We start from the raw sequence: 14,409 nt of genomic DNA on the forward strand, positions 1-14,409 counted from the left end.
ATGATTTCTGGTGACAAAAGGCATTGTAAGGATGTTAGCTATGAAGTCTATGAGGGAAGTAATTCTCTGTTATCATCATCTTCGTCATCTTCAAATGAAGAGTTTGGGAATGTGGTTATGCTTATGAATATGGCTTATAATGGTGAGAAGGTCACGCAGAAAACCATTTGCCAGGATGGGTTGTCTCGCTCATCTCTTGGGTTTGCTCTTCAACAGAACATCTGGGCATGGTTTGAACCGACAGGTCTCCCTCCAGGTATCAATGTTCACGTGTAGAATCGTGGAGAATCTACAATTGATCATTGAATCTGTTGATAATCTATGTATCCTCTGGTGTCAAAAAGTGGTTACCTGAAACGGAGCTTATCCGATACATCGGAGATCACTCTGACATTAGAAAGTGAAACCATTGAGCTTGTGGCAAACTTTTGTTATGGGTCAGCATCTATATGGATCCCTTCAATGTTACAGCCTTGAGATGTGCAGCAGAGTTTTTAGAAATGACTGAAGAGTATGGCAGAGGAAACCTTTGCGAAAGAACTGATCTTTATCTTACTCAGGTTGTTCTGCAAAGTTGGGAAGATACCTTAGCTGTTCTTCAGAAATGCTTAGGTTTGCTTCCCTTGGCATATGAAGCTCAAATTGTCAGTAGATGTGTTGAATCTCTAGCCCACATGGCTTGCATGGAAGTTCTTGATCCTAAACAGAGAAAAGTAATGTCAGCACATTCCCATGTTTAAAGTGATATCAGTGGCAGTTTAAGGCAAACAACAAACAGAGAATGGTGGATAAAGGATCTTCTTGCACTGCCTTCAGAACTTTTTGAGAGGATTGTTATTTCTGTCAGGGAATGGAAGAAATGATTACTGGGGAAGTAATAGTTCAATATGGTATAAAATAGATTTTTTTTAAGAAAAGACAGCAAATTGCAGATGATAACATCCCGATTTTATCTTGAAACCAGGATTATTTTATTTTGAAATCAGGATTTAGCTGATTTTTAAAAATATTTCTATGGTATCTCAATTTTGCCATGTTTAACGATTTTTTACCGATATTTTCCCAATTTTTACAATTTTTTTAGTTTTCCGAACTTTACGATTTTATCCCGATATTCACAAGTATAAATAGAACACCATAGAAAGATAAAAGCCTTAAAAAGTTATTAGGATGTGTTATTAGACTGATTCCTGTGCATACATCTTCTATACCTCTTGATTTTCGGTTCACTTTGCTTCACAAATCTTTAGGCTGCAACCTTAGCAGCGAATACAAAACTCTATTGGAAGCTAAACCACACGACATAGAAAAGCGTGGAAGCTAAACCACGACATAGAGAAGCGTGGTGGCGAGGATGGTCACGATCTGCAGCGACTGAATAACTCTAGCCATCAAAAACAGAATGTCAACTAATGTCTGGATGATGCAGGAGCATCGGGACGGGCCAGCAATGTGGGAAATTGCTCACATGTTGTGGCTTGACTAATCGAATTTCGTTTGCTGTTAATTTTAGTATTATTTTAATGAGTGACATTTCTCCAGTTTGTATTTGTTTTGTTAGGCGCATTAAAATAGTTCTATTGGAATAAATTAATGGAGGATCCCTTATCTATCTGTTAGAGTAATTTGCGGTGTAACAGAAGTTAAAGAAGGCGCAATTATAGTGGTAATTAATTGTAAACTGAATATCTTTTGGAGCGTATCAACGCCGAGCCATCTTGATGCAGAGCCTGAAATCTGGCACGGACTTTTCGGCTACTTCGGCAACAGCTTCTTTGGGTCTTCCGCTTCATCGGATTCCACCGAACCGATTCTGCTTGGGGCTCGAAGACAGGTGTCCTTACACTCTATTTGTCTAGAGATTTCGCAATGATAACGGGACTTTCAGCGGCTGTGACTTCGGCTGAGGGAATCGTGTCAGCAGGAGCGTCTTCGAAAGTGTTTGTTGGGTCGTGGGTTCGAACTGGTAAAGATTCGCGGCTTATCTTCGGCATTCATTTGTTTTTTTTCCTTTCTGAATCCAGACGCAGAGGCCGATGGTAATGCCGAAGTTGCTCAACGCAACAAAAGGACTGTTTGATTGGATCGTTTAAAAAAGAAAAGAGAACAAGATATGTAATGTAACGTCTTAGGTAGATGGGAAGGGCAGGTAGCGATTAATGTTTGAATTAGTTGATGTAAAAAAGAGAATACACAGGCAAAAACGCATTGGTGTATATGTATGTGGTCTAGAAATGGCTCGCTGACCGATAGAGAGTGTTTTTTTTATGATTTATATATTCAGATTGTTGATTATGCCGGAAAGGAGTAAAACCTGCGTTTTTTTTTGTGATTCTTCCATTCCAGCTCGTATGTCTGTTGGCTATTCGTTGTTTTAATACAAGTGAATGTTAAATATTGTGCGTAGTGTGTAGAAGGGGAGATGCTGCGCAGGTAATGAACAAGAAGAGCCTAGATACTTATGTTAAGTTGGAACAGAGTTCTTTTAAACCCGCTTCCTGGCATAAAAAAATAAATGAGATTGTTTTACATTCATACTGAAATCTGTTGCGTAGGTTGATAACAGAATTTCAGGTACATCACTGGATGACGCTAGGATAACAGAGTTGCAAGTAATTAGGTGACAGAGCCACCACGTGTCACATATTTAGTGGACCGAGAAGGACAAAAATGCAGTTCAGCTATTAGCTGTGGTGAACAGTGTCGGCTCACCCAAGCCCGCAGACAAAACCTTTTTGGCATATATATATATATATATTGAATTTATTTGGATTGCAGATTTTTAGAGTGTCTCAGAATTAGCTGGACAACAATGACCTTGCTGCTGTATATCAAATTCCTAGACATTTCAAAGATGCCTATAATCTACCATCAAGATAAAGATGCCCATAAAAACATCCACATTACTTTGCTGTCGGCCAAATTCCCAGATATTTCAAAGATGCCTATAATCTACAATCAAAATAAAAATGCCCATAAAAACATCTATATTACTTTGCTGAATTAGAGTACTCACCAAATTTGGTAGTGAGCTCTGATCTTTTGCTAGTTGACCTCTAACCGCTCCTTCTTCCTCCAGCACAGTCAGAAAAGATCTCGAACTCTAATTGCTCCTCTGCTCCAACAGCACAGTCAGAAAAGATCTCGAACTCCAATTACTCCTCCTCTGCTCCTCCAGCACAGTCAGAAAAGATGAGAGATCATTCCCTCCTCCCATTAGTCTCCGCTCCTCCTGAAAACCGTCACTCTTTACTTTCAATTCTTCATCTTTTGCTGTTTTCATCTATTTGATTTAAATACACATCGAACTTTGCTTTTGCCATAAACATATAACTTGCTATTTTCGTTTGTAGAAAAAGTGTGAAGTTTCCTGCTTCCCTAAAATTCAACAGTTTAGAACATGCAACTTTCCCATGTAACCAAAATAAAAAACAACACATTTTCTAAAATAATATCTTCAAACCAAAAGAATCACATATCACTCTGCCATATCTACTTTTCTAAATTAATCGCATTAGAAATGTTTTTCATTAGATTAATCTCATGGATGGTTAAGACAACGTAATTCTTTTTCTACCCGTGATGATGTTTATATGGCCATTTTGTAATTAGAATTATTAGTTTCCTTTTTCGATTTTCTTATTTCCAACTTTTCAAAATGTAAATACTTATTATATATCATTAATAACAATTTAGGAAAATTTATTTCACATATAAAATGTTAGTTATTTGTTTTTTTTTAATTAATTTTTATTTTTTCATAGCAACTTTCTTGGATTTTAAACATATAAAGCCAAAAAAAATCCAAAAAAAACAAAACATCACTAATTTTAAATTAATTTGTTTTAGTAAATATATTTTCCAATCCCTGCTGTTAGCAAAAAACTACCAATGTACACCACACAAATTTACTAAAATACCACCCACAAATATGTCTTTTAAATTTTCCAATAAAAGATTTTGAAAACATCCCATAAATTTTGTGCAACTCAGGGATCGATTGGCGGTGTTCTCTGTCCAGGAAAAACGAACAAGCAATTAGCTATATGTAAATAATTTCATCACAGTTGAACACCCACTACAGGTGGTAAAATTACTTCTAATCTCAGAAGTAATTTTACCCTCTATAGCAATTCCCCCAAGTCTGAGTAAAGATAGTTTGGCCAAGCTCCCTATTGCAGGAGGAATGTTGCCACTAAACCCTTTGCTTCTCAAATCAACAACATCAAGATTTCTGCATGACCTAATACTAGCAGGAATACTGCCTGTTAAATTATTTGCAGAGACAGAGACTTTCTGCACCCCGTCACCGGAAAGCTTATTCTGAGAAACTTCAAAGTATTTCAAGCTGGAAAGACGTAAAATATCAGGAAGAAGGCACCCAGTAAAAAAATTATCATATACAGACAAGAATTCGAGATTTCTCAAACTGAGAATCCCTGAAGGCAGAAACCCATAGAACAAATTACTACCCACAGACAGAAACTGCAAGTTTTCACAGTCCCGTAGTTCGTCAGGCGAAAATTCCATCGAACCAGGCAGATATTTATTAGCTGTCTTTGTTTGACAAAAACCGAGAAACAATGAAAAATATTGACCAGGGTAGCTCGTATTTTAGGCCACAGAGTTTCATGGTTGTAATTGTTCTTCATGAAATAGATCCGACATTGCCCTGTCGTGATGGTAATTGAAGAGGAGAAATAATAACAATTTAAATATAGCAGTTCTCCACTGTAAGCTCTGAGACCTGGGGCAGAGGACATCAAAAGACATTTCATTTTATCATTTTATGCATTTCCTTTCTTGATTCTAAGCTAATATAATGTTATCTAAAATTATTGGTAATAACAACGGCTTATTATGTTAAATGGTTTTAATGTAAAGGGATGACATGGTATTAAGGGGGGTTTTTGGCTTATGATGGTTTGATCATTACGGTGAGTGGATGAGCCTTATTAATGAGCCATATGGCAATTTGGTGGGATCATATTGGCAATTTGATGAGTTTATTGGAAGAGTAGGTTCTATAGTATTGTTATGATTTGATTTACTCTTTTAGTTGTTTGGTTTTTTTTTTTTGAATTTTTTTAGTTCAGTGTAAGTGTGGGATTAATCTTGCTTTTTTTTTTTTGTTTTTCTAGGTATACAGCTATTAGTGGTGACAATGTTTGGGGTAGTGGACTTCTAGATTCTCTATGATGGGATATAAAGTGTTGGTTCATTCTACAATTATCCAGGTTCATTAAGCAACGTTTTAGTTTTCTTAGTCTTAGGTGCAAGCCACCTTTCATCAATTATGAACTACAGTGGAACTTAAGTGATGGGCATTTACATGGTTTATTGGTTGTCACTTTAGTGTTATGTTCAATGTTGACTAGTGGTGGGCTACTGTTGGTGCACCAGAACATTGCATTGGTGCTTTGTGATGGTCACTAAAAGCTTATGTAATGAGAAATGAGGGCAAGTCTGACACTCCTAAGCCAATTTGTAGGTTTACAACAAGGAAAGGGAAGGTCAAGGTCTCCAACCATTAATAAGACTCATCTGGATATTAGACTAAAAGAAGCGATGATACAAGCATAGTGACACTTTCAACAATACACCACCTACCATAACAAGCACATGGTAAATGAATTGAGAGAGTTGGTGAAGGAGAAGTGTCGACAAACATCCAAGCATCAAATAAGGGACGAATTTCAAGATTGGGTTTTAGATACAATGTTTTCTAGGTCCATGGATACTAAAATATTCAGGGCCATGGAATCACTGGATGGCCAAAACTTTGGTGGCAACCACCTTGGAAAATGAAGGGCATTAGAAACTTTAAACAATAGATAAATTGAGAAGGTTGGAAACCAAATATATAGTTTTATGCATAGTGGTGTTTTGTTTAAGCTTCAAGGTCATTAATTGGGAACTTGACAAATAGGTGGGCATTATAGAGTTCAGTGGCACCTCTAACTCACATGGGACCAATGACAATTTGATTGCCATTGGAGATGATTCCTACCAAAAGCTATTTGAAAGAGCAAAAGGAGTGAAGACATCCTCTCAACCAAATCTCCTTGAACCCACTCCTCCATTTTGTTACTCACTAGGCACAAGCGGTAACTTCGTAGAAACGATTGCCACTATTCCACTTGGTAGAACTAATATTTCATAAATGCCATGAGGGCCAGCATATCTCTGGGACTTGAACCCACACTACTTGGAACACAAATCGTGAATCATACCACTTGAGCTAAGTTCTTTTGTCCATAATTATAATGTTTTTCAAATAATATTAATATAAAAATAACTCAGTTAAAAAAAAAGACTTAAAGTGAATTTTGATTGAATAAAAAATCATTTTTCTTAAACTTAAAAAAAAAAATAACCTAATCTAAAAGTATTTAGTAGAGAAGGTGTGAAAAGTTATTACCATGAAAAAATTATTTCAAGTGATTGAGTTTTGCTTACCCACAACAAAATTAAGATTTTAAAATCACATTAATACAAATTAGGCCAATATTATATGTTGCAATAATAATAAAAATTAGGCAAATATTATATGTTGCAAGAAGCATGCATATATCTAAACTTTGAACAGGTGAGGTTGATCTTTCTTCCAAACACCTAGAATAAAGTGGGTGAATATTCAATTGTAAAGTCAATTTATAGGTAAATATTGAACATTATGCTTTGAATTAATAATTAATTGAATTCTTTTTCATTTTATTTATGTAATATTACATTATTTTCATTCCATAAACAAAATAAAAAAAACAATAAATTAATAATTAACTTATTACATATTATTTAATATTTATTTTATTTATAAAAATTTAATATTAATTTTATTTATTATTATAAATAATATTTTGATAAATAAAATAAGATGACAAGTTAGTGACTACAGTATAAAAATTAGATATTCCTACACGTTTTTGGTCTTTCTTTTTTGGTTTTTTCATGAGTTGATGTGAAAATCAATTTTAATTCTGAAAGATATGATTTTAGTAATATAATAAATTAATGTTTGTCTTTGTTTTATTACATTTTATATGTAGAGAATTGTATCATTTTAAATTATACAACATTTTTAGGTGATTAGATCAGTGAAGGTTACTTTTTTTTTGGTGAGTTTTAAGTAAATTTTATGAAAATAATTGAAAATGAGTAAATTTGAAATTAATTACATTAGGTTTTGTATAATATTTTTGTTTTAATTTTTTTAATTAATGATGTATATTTGTAAATATAATAAATAGTTGGAGATTAAGTGAAATAATATGTAAACATTGTATATTGAATCAAACCCATTATCAATTATAGATGGATAAGGATAGAGTCATGAGCTATGTTTCCATAAGAGAGAGGTCTAAAAGGAATTTATACATGTCTAATAACCCCAAGTCATCTTTCCAAGACCAATTTTGAAATCAAATTTTTATTTTTCCTTTTCAAGTATTTCAAAAACCCAAAAGTTCAACCATTAAATACATGTAAAAGGTTTGGTGTAAAAGTCACTTCACCTAGTTATTGAAAGCATGTTGAGTCAACTTTGGGAATCCAGAGAGTAAAACATGCATTGGAAAAAAGGATCTTTGAATGTGGTGAGAGGGGAATTTTGACCACTAGAAAGAGAGAGGAAAAGAGTTCTAGATGTTAGGAAGAGAATGCAACCATAGTGGGTATTGAAGATGGTTTCTTGGTCCTGGAAATTGCATGGAGAGTTAGGCTATTAATCCTATAATTGATTTTATATTGAGGAAATTATGCAAGAGCAAGTGAAATTGTTAATGTTAGCAGTCTTGATATAGTTGGAATTTCTAGAATATCTAATTAAGAGATTTCTTGGTCAACATATTAGAGAGAAGTGAGATAGTCTAAAGAAGCACATAACAAAAAAAAATCCCATTCATTAAATTATGTAAATAGAGAAAAGAGAAAATCCAATACACCTAAAATTATAAGAATTAACTTACTAAAAATTTCATTACATAACCTAAATATGTATCTTCCTTTATCCATGTATAAGTTAACCTAAATATAGCAACCTCTCAACAACCTTGAAATATTAGCATTTCATTTCCACCTATAGCCATAGATCATTTACTGTCCATTCAATCAATCAATCTCTTAGTAAATACAAATTCAAGAAATCTGAAAGCAACAAATCAGATTCTACATAAGACAGAGAAAAAGCCTCCAGTAAATTGATATATAAACATACTATTCCTGTAATTTTATAGTTTATAAACAATCAACTTTCTATCTATTAATGTAAGCATGAATGATACAAGGTTGCACATAGTTTTTATGTTCTTTCAACCAAAATTATGGAAGTTTAGATCAGTATATTAAAGTATTGTAAACCTTCTAACAAAGTGAAAAGATGATAAGCAGAAATGATATATGTCTATGTAACACAATAATCTAGAGACAAACTCATGTTTCTCACCACACGAAATTATATTTTTTAATTTGTTAAAAAAAACAAACAAACAAACTTTAGTGAAAAAATCTTTGTATGCAACATGGTGGTGGTCACATTCATGGTAAGTGTATTACAATGCCAACAATTTCTAGTTGCTTGATCGCAATTATCTGAGTTCATTGAAGGACAAATAAAACTCCATTAGGAGGTGTGGGCATGAAACTTTAACATCAGTGTAATGGCATACCCTATTGTCTAGCAGTGACAAAGACATGGGTTCTCTTGCATTTATATGTGGGTGACAGCGGCCTCTGCATTTATATGTGGGTGACTTCCAGTTCTCACAGAAATCTGCAATTAGACAGCACTGCAGGAATAACACCCGTCAATTGCAGATAATGCAAGTCAAGTACCTGAAGAAGCTTAATATTTCTAATCTCAGAAGTAATTTTACCCTCTATAGCAATTCCCCCAAGTCTGAGTAAAGATAGTTTGGCCAAGCTCCCTATTGCAGGAGGAATGTTGCCACTAAACCCTTTGCTTCTCAAATCAACAACATCAAGATTTCTGCATGACCTAATACTAGCAGGAATACTGCCTGTTAAATTATTTGCAGAGACAGAGACTTTCTGCACCCCGTCACCGGAAAGCTTATTCTGAGAAACTTCAAAGTATTTCAAGCTGGAAAGACGTAAAATATCAGGAAGAAGGCACCCAGTAAAAAAATTATCATATACAGACAAGAATTCGAGATTTCTCAAACTGAGAATCCCTGAAGGCAGAAACCCATAGAACAAATTACTACCCACAGACAGAAACTGCAAGTTTTCACAGTCCCGTAGTTCGTCAGGCGAAAATTCCATCGAACCAGGCAGATATTTATTAGCTGTCTTTGTTTGACAAAAACCGAGAAGCAATGAAAAATATTGACCAGGGTAGCTCGTATTTTAGGCCACAGAGTTTCATGGTTGTAATTGTTCTTCATGAAATAGATCCGACATTGCCCTGTCGTGATGGTAATTGAAGAGGAGAAATAATAACAATTTAAATATAGCAGTTCTCCACTCTAACCTCTGAGACCTGGGGCAGAGGACATCAAAAGACATTTCATTTTATCATTTTATGCATTTCCTTTCTTGATTCTAAGCTAATATAATGTTATCTAAAATTATTGGTAATAACAACGGCTTATTATGTTAAATGGTTTTAATGTAAAGGGATGACATGGTATTAAGGGGGGGGTTTTGGCTTATGATGGTTTGATCATTACGGTGAGTGGATGAGCCTTATTAATGAGCCATATGGCAATTTGGTGGGATCATATTGGCAATTTGATGAGTTTATTGGAAGAGTAGGTTCTCTAGTATTGTTATGATTTGATTTACTCTTTTAGTTGTTTGGTTTTTTTTTCATTTTGAATTTTTTTAGTTCAGTGTAAGTGTGGGATTAATCTTGCTTATTTTTTTTTGTTTTTCTAGGTATACAGCTATTAGTGGTGACAATGTTTGGGGTAGTGGACTTCTAGATTCTCTATGATGGGATATAAAGTGTTGGTTCATTCTACAATTATCCAGGTTCATTAAGCAACGTTTTAGTTTTCTTAGTCTTAGGTGCAAGCCACCTTTCATCAATTATGAACTACAGTGGAACTTAAGTGATGGGCATTTACATGGTTTATTGGTTGTCACTTTAGTGTTATGTTCAATGTTGACTAGTGGTGGGCTACTGTTGGTGCACCAGAACATTGCATTGGTGCTTTGTGATGGTCACTAAAAGCTTATGTAATGAGAAATGAGGGCAAGTCTGACACTCCTAAGCCAATTTGTAGGTTTACAACAAGGAAAGGGAAGGTCAAGGCCTCCAACCATTAATAAGACTCATCTGGATATTAGACTAAAAGAAGCGATGATACAAGCATAGTGACACTTTCAACAATACACCACCTACCATAACAAGCACATGGTAAATGAATTGAGAGAGTTGGTGAAGGAGAAGTGTCGACAAACATCCAAGCATCAAATAAGGGACGAATTTCAAGATTGGGTTTTAGATACAATGTTTTCTAGGTCCATGGATACTAAAATATTCAGGGCCATGGAATTACTGGATGGCCAAAACTCTGGTGGCAACCACCTTGGAAAATGAAGGGCATTAGAAACTTTAAACAATAGATAAATTGAGAAGGTTGGAAACCAAATATATAGTTTTATGCAGAGTGGTGTTTTGTTTAAGCTTCAAGGTCATTAATTGGGAACTTGACAAATAGGTGGGCATTATAGAGTTCAGTGGCACCTCTAACTCACATGGGACCAATGACAATTTGATTGCCATTGGAGATGATTCCTACCAAAAGCTATTTGAAAGAGCAAAAGGAGTGAAGACATCCTCTCAACCAAATCTCCTTGAACCCACTCCTCCATTTTGTTACTCACTAGGCACAAGCGGTAACTTCGTAGAAACGATTGCCACTATTCCACTTGGTAGAACTAATATTTCATAAATGCCATGAGGGCCAGCATATCTCTGGGACTTGAACCCACACTACTTGGAACACAAATCGTGAATCATACCACTTGAGCTAAGTTCTTTTGTCCATAATTATAATGTTTTTCAAATAATATTAATATAAAAATAACTCAGTTAAAAAAAAAGACTTAAAGTGAATTTTGATTGAATAAAAAATCATTTTTCTTAAACTTAAAAAAAAAAAATAACCTAATCTAAAAGTATTTAGTAGAGAAGGTGTGAAAGTTATTACCATGAAAAAATTATTTCAAGTGATGGAGTTTTGCTTACCCACAACAAAATTAAGATTTTAAAATCACATTAATACAAATTAGGCCAATATTATATGTTGCAATAATAATAAAAATTAGGCAAATATTATATGTTGCAAGAAGCATGCATATATCTAAACTTTGAACAGGTGAGGTTGATCTTTCTTCCAAACACCTAGAATAAAGTGGGTGAATATTCAATTGTAAAGTCAATTTATAGGTAAATATTGAACATTATGCTTTGAATTAATAATTAATTGAATTCTTTTTCATTTTATTTATGTAATATTACATTATTTTCATTCCATAAACAAAATAAAAAAAACAATAAATTAATAATTAACTTATTACATATTATTTAATATTTATTTTATTTATAAAAATTTAATATTAATTTTATTTATTATTATAAATAATATTTTGATAAATAAAATAAGATGATAAGTTAGTGACTACAGTATAAAAATTAGATATTCCTACACGTTTTTGGTCTTTCTTTTTTGGTTTTTTCATGAGTTGATGTGAAAATCAATTTTAATTCTGAAAGATATGATTTTAGTAATATAATAAATTAATGTTTGTCTTTGTTTTATTACATTTTATATGTAGAGAATTGTATCATTTTAAATTATACAACATTTTTAGGTGATTAGATCAGTGAAGGTTACTTTTTTTTTGGTGAGTTTTAAGTAAATTTTATGAAAATAATTGAAAATGAGTAAATTTGAAATTAATTACATTAGGTTTTGTATAATATTTTTGTTTTAATTTTTTTAATTAATGATGTATATTTGTAAATATAATAAATAGTTGGAGATTAAGTGAAATAATATGTAAACATTGTATATTGAATCAAACCCATTATCAATTATAGATGGATAAGGATAGAGTCATGATCTATGTTTCCATAAGAGAGAGGTCTAAAAGGAATTTATACATGTCTAATAACCCCAAGTCATCTTTCCAAGACCAATTTTGAAATCAAATTTTTATTTTTCCTTTTCAAGTATTTCAAAAACCCAAAAGTTCAACCATTAAATACATGTAAAAGGTTTGGTGTAAAAGTCACTTCACCTAGTTATTGAAAGCATGTTGAGTCAACTTTGGGAATCCAGAGAGTAAAACATGCATTGGAAAAAAGGATCTTTGAATGTGGTGAGAGGGGAATTTTGACCACTAGAAAGAGAGAGGAAAAGAGTTCTAGATGTTAGGAAGAGAATGCAACCATAGTGGGTATTGAAGATGGTTTCTTGGTCCTGGAAATTGCATGGAGAGTTAGGCTATTAATCCTATAATTGATTTTATATTGAGGAAATTATGCAAGAGCAAGTGAAATTGTTAATGTTAGCAGTCTTGATATAGTTGGAATTTCTAGAATATCTAATTAAGAGATTTCTTGGTCAACATATTAGAGAGAAGTGAGATAGTCTAAAGAAGCACATAACAAAAAAAAATCCCATTCATTAAATTATGTAAATAGAGAAAAGAGAAAATCCAATACACCTAAAATTATAAGAATTAACTTACTAAAAATTTCATTACATAACCTAAATATGTATCTTCCTTTATCCATGTATAAGTTAACCTAAATATAGCAACCTCTCAACAACCTTGAAATATTAGCATTTCATTTCCACCTATAGCCATAGATCATTTACTGTCCATTCAATCAATCAATCTCTTAGTAAATACAAATTCAAGAAATCTGAAAGCAACAAATCAGATTCTACATAAGACAGAGAAAAAGCCTCCAGTAAATTGATATACAAGCATATTATTCCTGTAATTTTACAGTTTATAAACAATCAACTTTCTATCTATTAATGTAAGCATGAATGATACAAGGTTGCACATAGTTTTTATGTTCTTTCAACCAAAATTATAGAAGTTTAGATCAGTATATTAAAGTATTGTAAACCCTCTAACAAAGTGAATAAGATGATAAGCAGAAATGATATATGTCTATGTAACACAATAATCTAGGGACAAACTCATGTTTCTCACAACACAAAATTGCATTTTTTAATTTGTTAAAAAAAAAAAAAACTTTAGTGAAAAAAAAAATTGTATGCAACATGGTGGTGGTCACATTCATGGTAAGTGTATTACAATGCCAACAATTTCTAGTTGCTTGATCGCAACTATCTGAGTTCATTGAAGGACAAATAAAACTCCATTAGGAGGTGTGGGCATGAAACTTCATTGACTCTTCCATGGGATGTGACTATACAAACAACCCAACTAATAAAACACATAAAGTCAAATGCCATGCCACGTGGAGAATGACAACTATCACTTGTTTTTCCAATATCTCTCCATGAAATGATAGTTTTGTGAGGTCCTCCACGAAAAAACGACTTCGATGTAATTATTCCACAAACTTGGAAATTTTAAGCATAATTTAGGTTGATATTTTTGTTTTCAACTATTAATGTATCTATGACTAATAAAAATGATTTATTGTAATATCTAATTTGTATATTACTTTAATATAACTATTAGAATAATAAGATTTTATTTTAAATAATGAGTAAGAATATATATATATATATATATATAATATATGTATTTATTTTTAAAAGTGTAGATAAAAATATATTTTTAATTATAAAATTATTATAATTACTCACATTTAATTTAAGTTGTATAGGTTTATTTTGGAAAATAAGATTAGTTTTTGGTTTGAACGTCACGATCAAAGAGCTAAAGGCCAAGCTAGATTTAGGAGATATTACTCAACCATGAATCATCTTGTTACTCTTAGGATACTTGGAGAGGAATGCCACAATAACAAAATTAATCTCATTTGTTGTTTTGCTAACTTTAGAAAAGCTTTTAACATTGTTATTATAACAAAGTTATGGAAGAGGCTAGAAGAAATAATAGTACCTCTCAAGTTGAGAGTTGTTGTGACAAGGATATATGAGAATGTTATTGGCAGGCTTAGGACAACTGAGGGTTGGTTGGAAGAAATTAAATGCAATATCAGAGTCAAGCAAGGGTGTTCCTTATCCCCTACCCTTTTGGCATATACATTGATAAGCTATAAGAGTATTTGGAAGATGTAGGCCCCACGCTCACTAGTATGGTCATAATTATTCGCCTCTATGTGACAATATTGTTCTTTTGGAAAGAAGCCAATATGATCTTTGCAAGCAACTCAAAATCCTCTAAGATTTCCACTCCAAGATGGGTATAATTGTTAATACCAAA

At 32.8% G+C, this 14,409-nt stretch overlaps 1 pseudogene; it reads left to right on the forward strand.

The window, feature by feature from the left end:
• Positions 1-1,324, forward strand: LOC149220047 (BTB/POZ domain-containing protein At5g48130-like; annotated as a pseudogene).
• Positions 1,325-14,409: the final 13,085 nt, after the last annotated feature.

The sequence above is a fragment of the Pinus tabuliformis genome, chromosome Q, assembly GCF_031772625.1.
Source record: "Pinus tabuliformis cultivar Carrire ecotype Pingquan chromosome Q, CPIR1, whole genome shotgun sequence".
Classification (NCBI taxonomy): domain Eukaryota; kingdom Viridiplantae; phylum Streptophyta; class Pinopsida; order Pinales; family Pinaceae; genus Pinus; species Pinus tabuliformis.